The 15,155-nt window shown below is 33.0% G+C and overlaps 1 protein-coding gene across 1 annotated transcript in view; it reads left to right on the top strand.

The window, feature by feature from the left end:
- LOC129224069 (uncharacterized) overlaps positions 1–15,155 on the top strand; it is a 118,234-nt gene that overhangs the window by 38,626 nt on the left and 64,453 nt on the right. Inside the window, exon 2 of the mRNA XM_054858471.1 lies at positions 8,804–8,969. The gene's annotated coding sequence lies outside the window, so the exon portion shown is untranslated. The remainder of the gene's footprint in view (positions 1–8,803; positions 8,970–15,155) is intronic.

Genomic DNA, 15,155 nt, shown 5'->3' on the forward strand with positions numbered 1-15,155 from the left:
ACTGCATTTGATGATGTAAGGTGCATTTTCTGTGATGAAATGTTCATTGAAGAAGTTGATCAGCCAAAGGAAAATAGGATACAATGTCGTATTTGTACTCAATGGTGTCATAAAGAGTGTTCAGCATTCGAAAATGGAAATGATTTTGTTTGTGATAACTGCAATAATTAGTATTGTAGCAGAAAAATGTTTTTTTTAATATGTTCCTAAACTTTTTGGATGTTGACTTTTTTTAGTTTCATTTGTTTGCTATAATAAATTCTGCAATAATTAGTACTGCAGAAAAATGTTTTTTGATATGAGCCTGTAATTTTCGATGTTTATTTTATTTTTCAGTTCAATTTCTTTGTTTGTAATAATTACGATAATTAGCATTGTAGCAAAAGCTTTTTAATATGTTCCTCTAACTTTCGACGTTTACTTTATTTTGAAGTTCAATTTCTTTGTTTGTAATAAATTTAATAATTAGCATTGTAGCAATAAAATGTTTTCTGGATATGTTCCTTTAATTTTCGACGGTTATTTTATTTTTAATGTTTAGTTTCATGACAAATAATGTTGTTCCCTTTGCCCTAGAATCGAATCCACTTTACCCGGGGTGTTGGGCAAAGTGGATATTCATGCCATTGTTGAAAACTGTCCTTGTATCTAATAGTGTAATTAATATTAAGGACAACTGTTATTGCATTACGTAAGTTCATTAAATAAAGACTGATTATAAACATCTTTATATATTATTTCTGTAGCCTGTTTTTGGTTTCTATGCCAGATTTTCCTCAATTCTTGATCGATTGCTTTGACTTACGCCTTATTTTAAAGCTTATGGTGCTGGCTACTGACGGAAAATAGACCCACGGTCTAAAAATTGTTTTTTTCAGCCGAAAAACCTGTTTTAAAGAACCAGAATGAGGTTTTCGGCTAAACTTATAACTTTAATTTGCGCTATGACTGACAGAGCTGAATAGCTTGATCGGCAGCGCGTTCTCTTCGTAACCAGGAGAATGCGCGTTCGGGCCCACGTCCGGACAATCTGCAACAAAAAATTAGAGAAATATCGCGCATTACATGAACACTTAATTAAGTGAATAACAACTATTAAGGAATGGAATAAATGAGAAGGAAACGCTCCTTGCTGATATGAAAACTTGAAGCGACTTTGTGCTAAATTACTGCGGGATTGTACGTTCTTTTTAAGCTTTGGCTCTGGCAAGAAAATTAAAGCATAATGTAAGCGAAAATATAAGTAACAGGGTTAAGATTTCAGACTACAATAGAATTGTTTTTTGTTCAGAAAAAAATAATAAATCTTATATTGAAATATATATTCTTCTAATGAGTTTTTGACTCTTTGTACAAATAAAAAAATTACTACCTCAATTTGAAGGGTAAATTATATATTTTTTCTTCTTTTTGCAAAAAAACAAAAAGCTTATCACATTTTTACTACATTTGAAAAGCTACGCTTAAAAAAGAGCATAGTTCAATTTAGTTTGTATTTTAACCGTGCTGTTAAATGATGAACACGTGCTGCCATCTAAGTCATAACGCTTCAAGCAGCCAAATTGTAAAAATTTTCTAGAATAAAAAAATGTTTCTTCAATATCTTACCTTATATATTATTCCCTTCTCATTTTAAAACTTATCAGGCTGGCTAATGAAGAAAAATAGACTTACGATCGAAAAATTAAGTTTTCGAAAACGCCCCTTGCTGTTTCAAAACCTTGATGCTGCCTGTAGTTCTTATGCATTTTTTAAAAGCAAAGTTCTAATGCAGTTTTCCATTTTTTACGTCGCTTTCGGCAAAAAAAAAAAAAAAAAAAAAAGCTTTTCTGTGTGTTCATATTTTAATAAAGTTTAAAAGCACTGGACTTAGTTGTTCGGTTAAATTGATAAGTTTTTTTCGGTAGAGCGTTCGGCTATAAACTATCTGAACTTCGGGCAAGTTTGGGCTGTCCGAAAGAATATCAAATTTATATTTGTATTACGCATTACATGTACCCATAACATGCAAACGTAATAAAATAAATGCAGTGGGAATGCTACTTGGTGTTTCGACTCCTTTATGCAGGCTACAGTTTTCATTCGGATAAGTTGACTGTTAATCGAAGAGTGTTCTTCCTTTTTTTAAGCTTTGACTACATCCAGACCACTCAGCATAATGTAAGCATAAAAAGAATTAGATTTACCTAAAGAAAATCCTTTTTGTGCAGAAAAACATTTTCATTGTATGCTGAAATGTAGATGTTTCTAATAGCAGTGTTCGACCTTTTGTACAAATGAAAAAGTACTTCGCCAAATTAAAACTACGAATTTCACCCAGTAAACCTTTAATTTTTCATTCGCACGAATACGATATAAAGCATTAAAATTATTATCAACTTCATTAGCAAGAAATCTTTTTCTACTCCTCTGCTTTCTGCTGAAAAAAAAAACATTTTGTCTACGTTCGAAAAATTACAGTTAAAAAACGAACTCAGTTCAACTGGTTTTGGTTTTGAATTTTAAGTGTTCGATTAAAAGAGAAACATCTGCGGGCATTTAAGCCGTAACTCATAAAGCAACCTTCTATGTGAAATAGTTCAATATTCAAAGATAAAAACATTTATTTTCAATCTAATTTATTACTTCTCTAGAATTTTCGTTGCAATCGCTACGTGAGATCTTCGTCATTCTTGAATCAAATTCCATACTTTTCGAATAATTTTAAATCGTATCATGCTCGTTAATGACAAAACATAGAAGCATGATCGTATTTTTTTTCTTTTTTGGCAAAAAGCTTTTTTGCTGTTTTTTACTACGCATTTCTTCAATGAATAGCTTTCGAAAAGGAAGGCGCAATTGCTAGGTTTGTTGGGGTGTCGGGCTGTTAATCAGAATGGCGCCAATTCGAATCCGTGCCAATAAATATCTCTTTAATGTTTCTTTTTTTCCCGTCAGATGCTCACATGGGCAGGACTGTATTTGCCACAACCTGTTTTTTTACATGCACAATTACTGCTTTTTCACGAGTCACTACTCAGCCACACTTTTAATGATATTTATGTTTGAATTGAAAATATGTACGACCAAAAGGTGAGCGATGATCAAATTATCACAACGTTGTATTTAACGAGGTTTTGTTACTGATGTCTTTAAATTACATGTCTTCTCTTCTGCGTTTACTTTTTTTTTCGGTTCTTCTTCATATTGTTCATCCTTTGAAATTCTTAAAGAGCGAAATACCTTATGAAACGATTCGAAGCACAGTGCGGAGTTCCGCACGGGTCGACTAGTTTGTTTCAATTTCCAAAGTTATAACTAAACGACAAAAATAAAGAAAAGCTTAAGGTATTCACGTTGCCCGGGTTTCCCCTACAACAAAGTTTTGAGCTTAGCATTTTGCTTTTACGTTCCTGAACGAAATGAAAATATTTTCTTTTCTTTTTGTTGTTTAAATGGAAACTATTTTTGTTACCCCTTATTTTATTTTTGAAAATGCAATAAATGAATAAGGCACTACTGATATTATAAAACGCGTGCATCAAAATCCCATCGTTGTTTTCCCTTCTCTCCTGCTAGATTCATTCAGATGGAATCATAATTACTTGGCAGATTGCCAAATTACATACAATCCGTGGTCAAACAGTACTTGTAGTACGATTTGATCTAAATAAAAAATTTCAGTTAAAATGCAATTTTAAAAATTGTTTTTGTTGTTGAACTACAGTTGAAACTACAATTGATGTTGATGTTTTGATGTTGTTGATTTCATTTTAGCAAAACACCTCAACTTTAAAGCCCTGGTCTATAATTGAATTAGCAATGACGCTGAAAATTTTACTGAATAACATCAAATATTAATCTAATTTATGCGCATAATATTCGACCATAGAGTAAAGAAATATACATAGAGAGGCCCCGTCTATGGTAAAAAGGAGATGAAATTGAAGCCGGAATTATGGGATACAGCGGTGCAATGATGGGCGGGGTAATGATAACATGATCGCTTCGTAGTTTTCACCAATCTCGCAAAGGCACCAAATAAAGTAGCTGGCAGATTGGTTTGCATTTTAATTCATGTTTTATTGCAATTTCAGAAACGTGCTTCATAAACTTGCAACAAGATCTAAGTTTAAATTAACAACCAATTTAAATTCAGTAATGGAATGTTTTGAATCCCAATTTATCTCAAAATACTTAGCAAGAAGCTAAGGATCTTGGGATACAGTGGTGCAACTTCCGGCTTCAATTTCTTAGTATGGCAGGGCCTCTCTATGTATTTTCTTCACTCTGTGTATTCGACCATGGCCCCACTCAATAATGTAAGCGCCAGCGCCATTGAATGGGGCCATGATTCGACTTACTTTTTTTCAGAATTCGGCCGAGTTGCCATTTGGAGGAACAATTTACAAATTCAAAAAACTCTTTGACTCAAGTGAAATAATTTCTGAATAATAAACTTGTGAGGAATAATTAATCAACGAATCTAAATGAAAACTAAAATATAATGTGATCTGTATCTAGTTCAACTCTTCCACCGCGAAATATTTAAGTTACTCAATACATTTGCTCGCGGGTGGGGAATTTTACGCATATATTTACTAACGATTCCCGCAATTTTAAACCTTCCTTTAATTTGGGCAGATTCGAATGCAGCAAATACTCGTTTATCCGGCTCTTGACTATCCGGATCTACTGATTATCCGAATCAAATTTATATCTCCAAAACAATCACACAGTTTTGGCTCAGTCTGAAATCACGTATATTGAGTAGACCTGTACTGTGCAGCTACCTGACGGCCGGTTGTCAGTAGAACCCTAGTCCACTGCACTTGTTGTGACAGCAAAGTTATTCTCCCCATTTGCTTTTCAAAAATTCTTGTTTTGGTGAAACTTTCGCTTGTGTCTCAAGAACTGCGCACACCAAATTACATTCAAGTCTGTATACACATTAATAAATACCTACTCAAGTGATTGATATAAAATTAACCATGGTATTATAAGTTTTATGTTTTATAACCTGTACATGTTTATCAACTTTTTCTTAAACCTCAAACTTGACCCAAATCTACTCCAAAATCTGAAAATTTCAGTAGTGGCCATCTGACATTCTCCCACATCCGAAGTATTTTCATTATTTACTTTAAATTCAAATAACTGATGAATAAAATTGATTCAATATAATAGTTACATTAAGTATTAACAAAAAATCACATTATTATTGTTCCTTTCTTTCTTCAAAATACAAAAGTAAACTTGGAGTGGCCACATCTGAAGCAGTGGCCACTACTGGTGGTTTTTTACCTTATGTTTGTTTAGTAACATTTTAAAGCTTAGTTTGAAATAATATCTGTAATCTTGAGTTTTACCCATTAAGTAGAATGTATTGTTCTTAAGACTTGGTAAGTATAATATTCTCGGATTGATATAAACTCATTTCCCTAGTTGTTTCTAATGAAGATAATGCACCTACATAATAGTAGTGGAAGAGGGGAGCTCAAAAGTGGAGGGAGCAAAAAAATGAAGAAAATGAAAAAAAAAAACAACACATGGAACTTACAGCGGCAGCAAAAAATTTTAAAAAAGAGGAAAAAAGTACAAAATTTTGTTAGGGCTGGTTTTGCGAGCAGATAATTGGAAATTGATGTAAATCTACCAACTTAACTCACGTTTTTCTTCAGATTTTGATGAATTATGTACACAATAACTTCCCTCGAAGAAATTTAGACATGAATTCGACTTATATTATTTAAGTATTTTGAGATGTCACAACCACTCGGTAATAACTTCATTGAACAAACATGGCGAGTTTAAATAAAACAACTAATTTACTAATATCTAAACAATGAATAACATAAACTAAAAGTTACTGCTTGTGATAATTAATGTTTCGTAAACAGATGAACAAAGTAAAGCAAATAATTGTTTTCTGAAAATTTTGACATTTCTGCTTAAATGTAATTTTTAGTTTTGGTTCCTTCTTGCCCCCTCCTCCCCGAATCACCGCCACTGAGTAGTGTGATAACATTGGTACAAAGTCATGTGTCCTATTGTTTTTAATGAGGATAAGGATAATGCAATGTTCCAGTGTTACCGCAATCAATGACGTAAGATTGGGACAGATGAAACAAAAAATATGAAGTGCCATAGCAACTAGAGTTATTCTTTTGCTAGATCTTGTAAGTGGAATACTCAACTAACATGTAGTAAATTTTTTAAGCTTTTTTTACATTGAAAATAAAAATAGGAGCTGGGTAAAACTTTGAAAAGCGTCCCAAAGTTACTCCATCTTACGTTGCATAAACGTTTCTTACATTTGAATATATAAAAATTAACAACCTGAGCTAGAAAACCCAAGAATAAAGTGCAAATATATTCGTAAAAATGTCTTATCTGAGCAAATGTATTGAGCAAAGTATGAGACAGACAACGGGAAGGAAACTACTAAATTCCTTCATAATGACTTCTGCTCCTAATTTCAGTAAAAGTTTTTTAAAAAGTAAATTCTCAAAGAATTTTACATTTTCAACCAAGTGAAATATTTAAAACAGTCAAATTTACTATTTTCCATTACTTACTATTTTCTTTGAATAATTCTTGACTTTTCACTAAGAGAAACTTCTCCACACCATTGCTTTCGTCAGAAACTAGAAGATCGATTTTGTATTAGTATCCACTCAAACTCATCATGGCGCTAGCATGTCAAAAGAGCCGTGTTACTGAGGTCTCAAGATTGGAATTCTCACATTATTAGATCGAGTGAAATGAAATACAAAGAAAATTTCTGCTGTTGGCATAGAAACCTCAAGTCTCAATTCCAACATGATTGGTCAACGGTAACTGGTTTTGTAGCGAAGCTCTGATCATAATAATTACAGTACAGTTCTTCTTCATAAACATTTCTGGACAAAGCCTGTTTATTGAAATATTTTGTACTCCATCCTACTAGCATTGAAATATTGAAATACTCTATTCCCCCCCCCCTCTTAAAACTTTTCTCTAAGAAGGAAAAATGCAAAGAGGCGCGGATTTTTTTCTAAAAAATAAAATGCATTACTTGCTAAATCCTTCCTCACGCCTGAGATAGGTTTACATATAAATTTACACTTTATTCCGGGAATTTCAAACTTTTCTTTTTAATTTTTACATGGTGTTTGACCGTACAGTCACACCCTCAACACATTCAAATCATTGTTTTGTCATAACTGAAAACAATTTCAGAAGGTTGATACTTTATGTTATGATGCATGGTGGTTACTTATATTCCAATATGTAAAATTTAAAAAAGCCCAAGTTAAAAATTCCCAACTGCAATGTGTGCGTAAAAATGTCACACCTGCGTAAAAATGGTTTGTACTTACTATAACGGTAATTACTATAACGCCCAGACGTCCCTGTTTCACCGGGACAGTCCCGGTTTTTGAACAAAATCCCGATGTCCCGGCCCCTGTTTACTCCACGTCCCGGGAAAAGATAAATTGGATTACAAATGATCAAAAATTTCTAAAAATAATTAAGTGTGGATATTTTTTAGGATAATTACTGTATCATTTGTATCATTGACTTGTATTTTAATACTGGATTAGCTTGTGAGGACTTTTACAATGAGATTAAAACCAAAAAAGACTAAAGAAGTCCCTGCAAAATGAAAAGTGTATCTAAATATTGTTCAACTTTTTATTCCTCATTCAAAGTGTTTTTTTTTTCTAATTGTAATAAATTGTAAATATTTACAACTCGGAAGTGAAATGTTCAAATCTTATCTACCCGAAATGTTTTGTACCGTAAAACAGAAGGTTTTTTTTTTCTAATGTCAGGAAAGGAAAATAACAAAGTTTTTTTATTCTTAATTTTGTAAATATTAAACGAGTGAAAATTTGAAGAAATACAGAAAAAGCAATTCTAGTTCTCATTAGCTGCAAAGCATACTTGAAGTTTATACCCTTAATTAGGACTTCTTGCTCTTTCCAAATTCAATTCAGGGCCAAGGCAGGCCCCTTGTCAGTTTGGTAGACTTACCCTCCTCCAGGGGCGTGCACAGAAATTTCGGGGCCCGTTACAAATGACTTTGTTGGGCCCCCTTTATATTGTTTATCCCTATTTTTACCCCTAATTTTGAAAATATTGATCCCCCTGCACATCCCTGCCCTCCTTCCTCCCCCAAAAACTCTTATAAAACTTACACTGCACCGATTGCGAGCTGGGGACTCCCCAAGGGCCGGGCCCCTAGTTTCAGTTTAGACTAGTATCTGGTTACCAAGATGTGCCAAATTCAGCTTCTTGATACATTCAGAGTAAAAAATGCAAAAATCATGATTCTTGCGTTTTTGTAGCATATTTTTCAAGATAAATTTTTGTTACTGATATGTTCCATGTCTTCTCGTTTATTTTTAATACCGAATTCAGTATTTTGGAAGTTCTTTTGTTATTGCTTGTTTTTATCATACTTCTACTGCACACTGTTAATATCTTAAACATCAGGGGGGGAAATAACACTTACTCTACTCTATTCCGTTTTTTGCACTACTTGTGATTGAAAAAAAAAATTGTTTGACTTGAAAAATATTTCGTTTATACATTTATTTTTAACTTAAAACGGGTGTGTCTAACAAAGTTATAATCATTTTATAAGACTGTGCAATCAACTTTGAAAAAGTGCAGATAAAGTCTTTAAATAATTTCAACTGTTCTAGAGTCTTTGAAAATTATTTAAGTTTTTGAAATTCCTAGAAAAGTTCTTCATTTTTTTCTCTTATCAAGAAAATGAAGTATGAATTGTCCAAATGGCCAGAATATTACTCTTTCGTTCTTATTTTCTTATTAGTCTATGTATGGAAATGCCTCGGAAATATGACATGCATGTTCGAGGCGCCTGGGAACTCCGCCCCTTATCCTCAGATGTGAACTGCTAATGGAGAATTTCCCCGAGGGGAGACGTTGGCTGCTATTGGCAAGAATGGTAGCCGTTTGTTGATCCTGGTGGTTCCAAGGTATGGAAATGTGATCGGAAATATTATCTCAAAATGATTTAAAATTTTTAACTGTTGCCATATTACGTTTGTTAACAAATAAAATATTTGTAACTAATTCAAGGAAGTCTTTTAAATTAACTTTCAATTTTCGCTCTTTGCTGTGATTTTGCGATAATTCAGACATTCGCAACTCCAGAGCTCGAATACGCTACCTTGCGGTGATTAACAATAATAAAGAAAAAGGTAAAACATTCCGTTCCACGTGTTTTCTTTGGAGAAAAGTACAGGCTTCAGGAGTTTGTGGTGTAATGTAATTTCAGAGGAATAGAAAAGGAAGTTTCCCACAAACACGATGAAATATTACTGTCATTCATTAAGCTTCAAAGCAAGTTATAAGTTACGGCATCTGTTTGTTTTACCTTTTTCATTTGCCATTAGACAGTTGCTGCAGCGCCCGCTATAGTTTATTGGAGTTGCGAATTGGGAAATTGAGATAGTCGTCAAGTTTTTGCATGTGTAATTTTGTTTTTTTTTGGGGGGGGGATATTGCTTCCTCGTCAAGTATGGGGAAGGATCAGAATTATAAAGGAAGATATAGAAGAAAGTTTCGTGATAGCCACAACATACTAGTTTACTTTCTTCTATATCTGATATATGCAAATTTTCGAATTTCGAATTTTGACGGATTCGAACGTTTTGAGGCGTGCTGAGTCCATTTCGACCATTTTTGGAAAATGTCTGTCTGTGTGTGTTTGTGTGTGTGTGTGTGTGTGTGTGTGTGTGTGTGTGTTTGTGTTTGTGTGTGTGTGTGTGTGTGTGTGTGTGTGCGTGCGTCACTTACGTGTGTGACCAGTTTTTTGTGACCGCTCTACAGCAAAAACTACCGCATGAAGTGGAACGAAATTTGGTACACATATGTGCCCCCATGTGAACTTGTGCCCTTTGGTTTTTGGCGCGAATTCCTCCATGGGAGGTGGAGCAATGGGACGTTTCTTGAGTTATGCCTGCCTGCTGTTACCCTTGTCGGAATCAAACAAAATTTGGTCCATATGTTGCCCCTAACAGGTGCAGGTGTTCATTAAATTTTGGTGTCAATTGCTCAAACGGGGGTTGAGCTGTAGAACGTATTTTGTCGTCAATTATGACTGCTTTATCTCAAGAAATAATGAACGTATTCAAAGAAAAATTTATCGACAAGTAGCTCTTAGAGGGTATAAGAGCTGATTCTATTTTGGCGTCAACAGCTGAAAACGGGGTGGCACAATCTAACGTCCTTTTTTTTTTCATTGTGAGTGTCATATCTCAAGAAGTAATGCTACGTTCTGGATGAAATTTGGAATAAATGTGAATCCATTAAACAGACGTTGGTTCTGTTTTGGAGCCAATCGCTCAATGGGGTTTTGATATTTTTTTTTTTTTTTTTTTTTTTTTTTTGAGCAATCACGATTGCTAATTGTTTTCATTTGACCATCCTTGGCGTTTGGTTCCTTTTTCAACCCCACCGTCCTCTGAAGACGCGACTCCTCCGGTCTTGAGCACTGTCCCCGGTAGCCGCTTCTCCTGGTCGGTGGCGTCCATGTCCTACACACACGCACGCTAATACACAAACACACTTACACACATGCGCCTTTGCACACATGCACGCCAATATGCATTCACACAGGTCTACGCACACACGCAAACATACACATACACAACTAAACACACGTAACCACCTAAGAAGAGGGGCATGCTTGGGGGGACAGTAGCCATTTTCTAGACACAATAACTCCAGTCACTAGGGTTCTTCGCAGCTCATGATTGCGAAAAACTTTTTTTTTTTTTGAGCAATCACGATTGCTTATTGCTTTCATTTGACTGTTTTTGGCGTGCTATCATTTTATTTTCCCACCACCACCCTCCGCACCATCACCGTCGACCGGCTCCTCACGATGCTGATCCTATAGCGAAAGCCGTCTACAGGTTGCATCCATGTGCTACACACATGCGCATACATACACAACTACACACACACGCACACATACACCTACACACACATACACATATGCATACATACAGACACCTACACATACACACAAAAACACACACACACACAACTACCCACACATTCATGACTGCACACAGACACAAACACACATGTCTACACACACATACACATACTCCCTACACACAAACACACATACCCCCCACACACAAACACACATACCCCCCACTCACAAACACACACGCCTACATACACATACTCGTGATTGCGAAAAACATAATCTGAATTCAAGATGTCAAAATTCAAATTTTTTTTTTTTTTTTTTTTTTTTTTTTTGTGTGTGTGTGTGTGAGTGAATAAAAATAGCTTTATAATTACAACAATAAGAAAGATAAATCGTAATAGACTGTCGTCTGCGTATTTCGCGTGATTTTAATTGCTGGAAAATGACCAGAAAATCACGATGATTTAAACTTTTTAACTGTTGCCATCTTGTGTTTGTTAACAAATAAATGTTTGTAATTATTTTAAGCAAGGCTTTTAAAATAGTTTTCAATTTTCATATTTTGCTTTGCTTTTGAGATAAATTGGGAATAGGGATGGTCTTCAAGTTTTGGCGTGTGTAATTTTGTTTTGTTGGAAATATTGCTTCCTCGTCAAGCATGGGAAGGGATCAGAATTATAAGAAAGCTACAGAAGAAAGTTTCGTAATGGCCACAACATACTAGTACTACATTTTTTTTTTTTTTTTTGAAAGAAACACAAACAGTAGATTTTACTTCGGAAAACAGCAGAAAAATCTTAAGTTTTTAAACCAAAGGAGAAAAACAACATTTTGAACTGACAACAATTGACAACAATTTTTGTCTGAAAATATTTGCATTGCAAATATTTTCAGACTAACCTTTTTAAATTAAACTTTATTCGGTTCAGCATTGATTTTCGTGACATTTGAAAACTCACATTCAAAATAATCATATATTTTTGTTCTAAACATCTACAAGTTAAGGTTTTGATGAAAATAAAACAAATTTTATTCAGAGCCGACCGAAGAGAAGGGGGGGGGGCGAGCGGGCCAATCATCACGGGCGCCAAGGTATGAAGGGGCGTCATAAACTGAGCTTTTACTACATTTCATACATTTCAAATTCTTTTTAGCATTATTATTATTATTTTTTTTTTTTTAAAGTCTAACAAATAAGATTTCAGATTACATATGCTTAATTTTGTAATAAAAATTGATATAAAAATGTTCGACTTTTTCCACCATTCAGTGAGTGGGGAAAGGGAGTCAGATAATATTCGCTCCGGGAGCCGTCCGCTCTTGGGACGGCCCTGATTTTATTTACTGGTTTGTTTTAAACATCTCCAAGTTAAGATTTTGATGAAAATAAACACAAATTTCATTTGCTGGTCTTTTAACAAAGCTTAATATGATTAAAATTGAAAAAAAAAAGAAGAAGACAACCGATCTCTAAACCCAGATCCAAAATTATTACATTTTGGGTCATAGGGATTAAAACAAGAAACAAAAGAACTTTTTAATCAATAGAATAACTTTGGAACTGTATTTAAATATAGCCATGGTGAACAATATTAACAACTACATAGTCATAAGAGTTTTAGGATAAACTTAGAAAATAGTAGAAAGAAAAAAAATCGCTGATTTGGAATAATTTTTGCAATTTTTTATAATTTTTTGTTGTTTTTAACCTTTTGCTTTTTGCAGCAGTTTTTGAAAATATTTTTAGTTAAATTGCTTTAAGAAGTTGAAGAAAGAAATACTAAAGAGGAAGATCGATACACAGCTTAAAATGGCGGGGAGTAATTTTCATATAAAAATTCTAGTCCACACCACGAAGCGAATGTATCTCCACTTTTTTACTCGACTGGAGTAAAGCCTTGAATCTTTCTCCTAAGTAGCGACACGGGGAGTTGTCGGCCATGTTGGGGCCAAACACCGGTTGTCTTCCTATGGCTACTATATGAAATAGTGGTTTCTTAAAAACTCCTTGTTAATAAATGTTCTTAGATTCTTCGAGATAGTAAAAATTTGAATGCACATTAACTTTTTTAAATCTTTACTTGATAGGAAACTAATTTTGATATCAAAGCATTTTAATGTGCAAAGATGTTTTACAATAATTCTCGATCTTTTTGCAAAAAAAAATTTTACTCTCGTCCCCGAAAGCGTGGAAATAGGAATTTATGTTGAAAGAATAGATATTATGATTGTATTGATTATCAGAATAGCATAAATAATTAATCATCCATTGATTAATCGCAGCAGATATACTTTATTAACCAAAAAAAATAGATATTTTTTATTGTACAGACACAAAAATTAGGCTGTATGTTACAAGGGTTTTAACTACTGATTCTTTGAATTTTAAAGTAACATAACCAAGATATAAATATGAAACTTGCAGTTCCAGTTTGTACAGAATATAAGTTTTTATTATTAAACTGAAATGAAATTTCGAATTGAAAACAAATGTAGTATTTAAAAATAAAGCGGATTTCTTTTCATCCATAAAACTCATGGATTAAAACAAACTATCGCTATTTATTTCAAGGATTGAATTCTGCTTTGAAAACTTATAATTATATTTAATCATTTATTTAAAATACAAACAATCGTCTTCAGCATTAAAGTTTCACTACACAAATTGGATTTAAATAAAACTTGGAATGAGTAACGCAATAAATGCAAAGTAAGATTTTCTGCATTTTAATGAAATAAAATAAATGTTGTCAAAGTATCACATTCATTAAAAATAACACAGCAAAATACGATGAGTGTTTCAAGTTTTATATTGCAAAATTATTAAAATGTAAGATATTAGATTATTATCAATTTTTTTAAAGCATCAACTCTCTCAATAACATATCGTCCGTGAATAATTGATTGTTTTCTTTCTTTAATGTCAATGAACAAAAGGCGAAATTTATCATATGAACTCACAAAATCATAGTAAGGATGAATAAAAGTAATAAATTAGCTTAAGATTTTAAACAAAAATTTTGAAATACATAAAAAGAGATGAATTAATTACTCGTGTTATTGATTTTGTACTGCACATTAATGCATACTTACAATTCTGTTAAACATAAAAGTAATAGTTGCTTGTTTCAAAATGTTGCTTTTGTTTCACTGGCATTTTTCTCGAATTCACTAAACAAGCATTCAGATTACAGATCTCAGATAAATAGAAACATCGATGATAAAGTTTTAAATATTAACTGAGCTTAAATAATTTACATTTTAAATTTTGGCCAAATCTATCGATATTGTTGATGAAAAGTAAATACATAATTAAGGAACTGGCCATTTAATAAATGCATGTTTACACGGAAAAGTTACAGTAAATACTTTATGAAACATCAAAAATGGCTAAAAAATATCCTGTTAAAATAATCATAAAAGACGAAATGAACAAGAACTCACTGTAAAAAAGTACAAACTCAGGGAATGCAATATTTAAACTGCGATGCGTTGGGAAAAAAAAAAAACATGAGTTTGAATACTGAAACAAATATTAAAATTATATACAAAAGAAATTTAATTATACAGGGATGCACACCAGGGGGGGGGGGAGAGAGAGAGATAAAAGAAGTTAAGTCATCTCTGCCGATTCAATGCAACCAGATTTTACGTTTTTCTTTATTTCGTTTCCCTCTAGTTAAGCGATATAATTTGGTGCCCGATTCTGCAATATTCACGCACTTAACGGCACAGTAAGTAGATGCTAAAAAGAACGAAGAAATAATAATAATAATAATAATAATAATAATAATAATAATAATAATAATAATAATAATAATAATAATAATAATAATAATAATAATAATTTGAATTCTGAAATTTTTAATTCAAATTAAGTTTTTCGCAATCACGAACTGCGACAGGACCGTACTCACTGAAGTTATTGCAGGCACGTAGCTAGGATTTTGTTAAGGAGGGGGGGGGGGCAAGGTTGCACGAACTTTAAAAATGGAAGCATGCTAAATCACAAGCATTAACTGTTAATTGTATAAATTAATACTATTCCAATCAAAACTACAATTAATAAGTATGATAATTAGCTTAATTGAGTAATGATGTAATTTAAGTATGATAATTAAAGTTTTGCAATATACTTGCTTTCAAAAAAAAAACGCTCATATTTATTTTAACTACACTATCAACTGTCTAACTAAATAAATGCTCCATATTTCCC

The sequence above is a fragment of the Uloborus diversus genome, chromosome 6 (genome assembly GCF_026930045.1).
Source record: "Uloborus diversus isolate 005 chromosome 6, Udiv.v.3.1, whole genome shotgun sequence".
Taxonomy (NCBI): Eukaryota; Metazoa; Arthropoda; class Arachnida; order Araneae; family Uloboridae; genus Uloborus; species Uloborus diversus.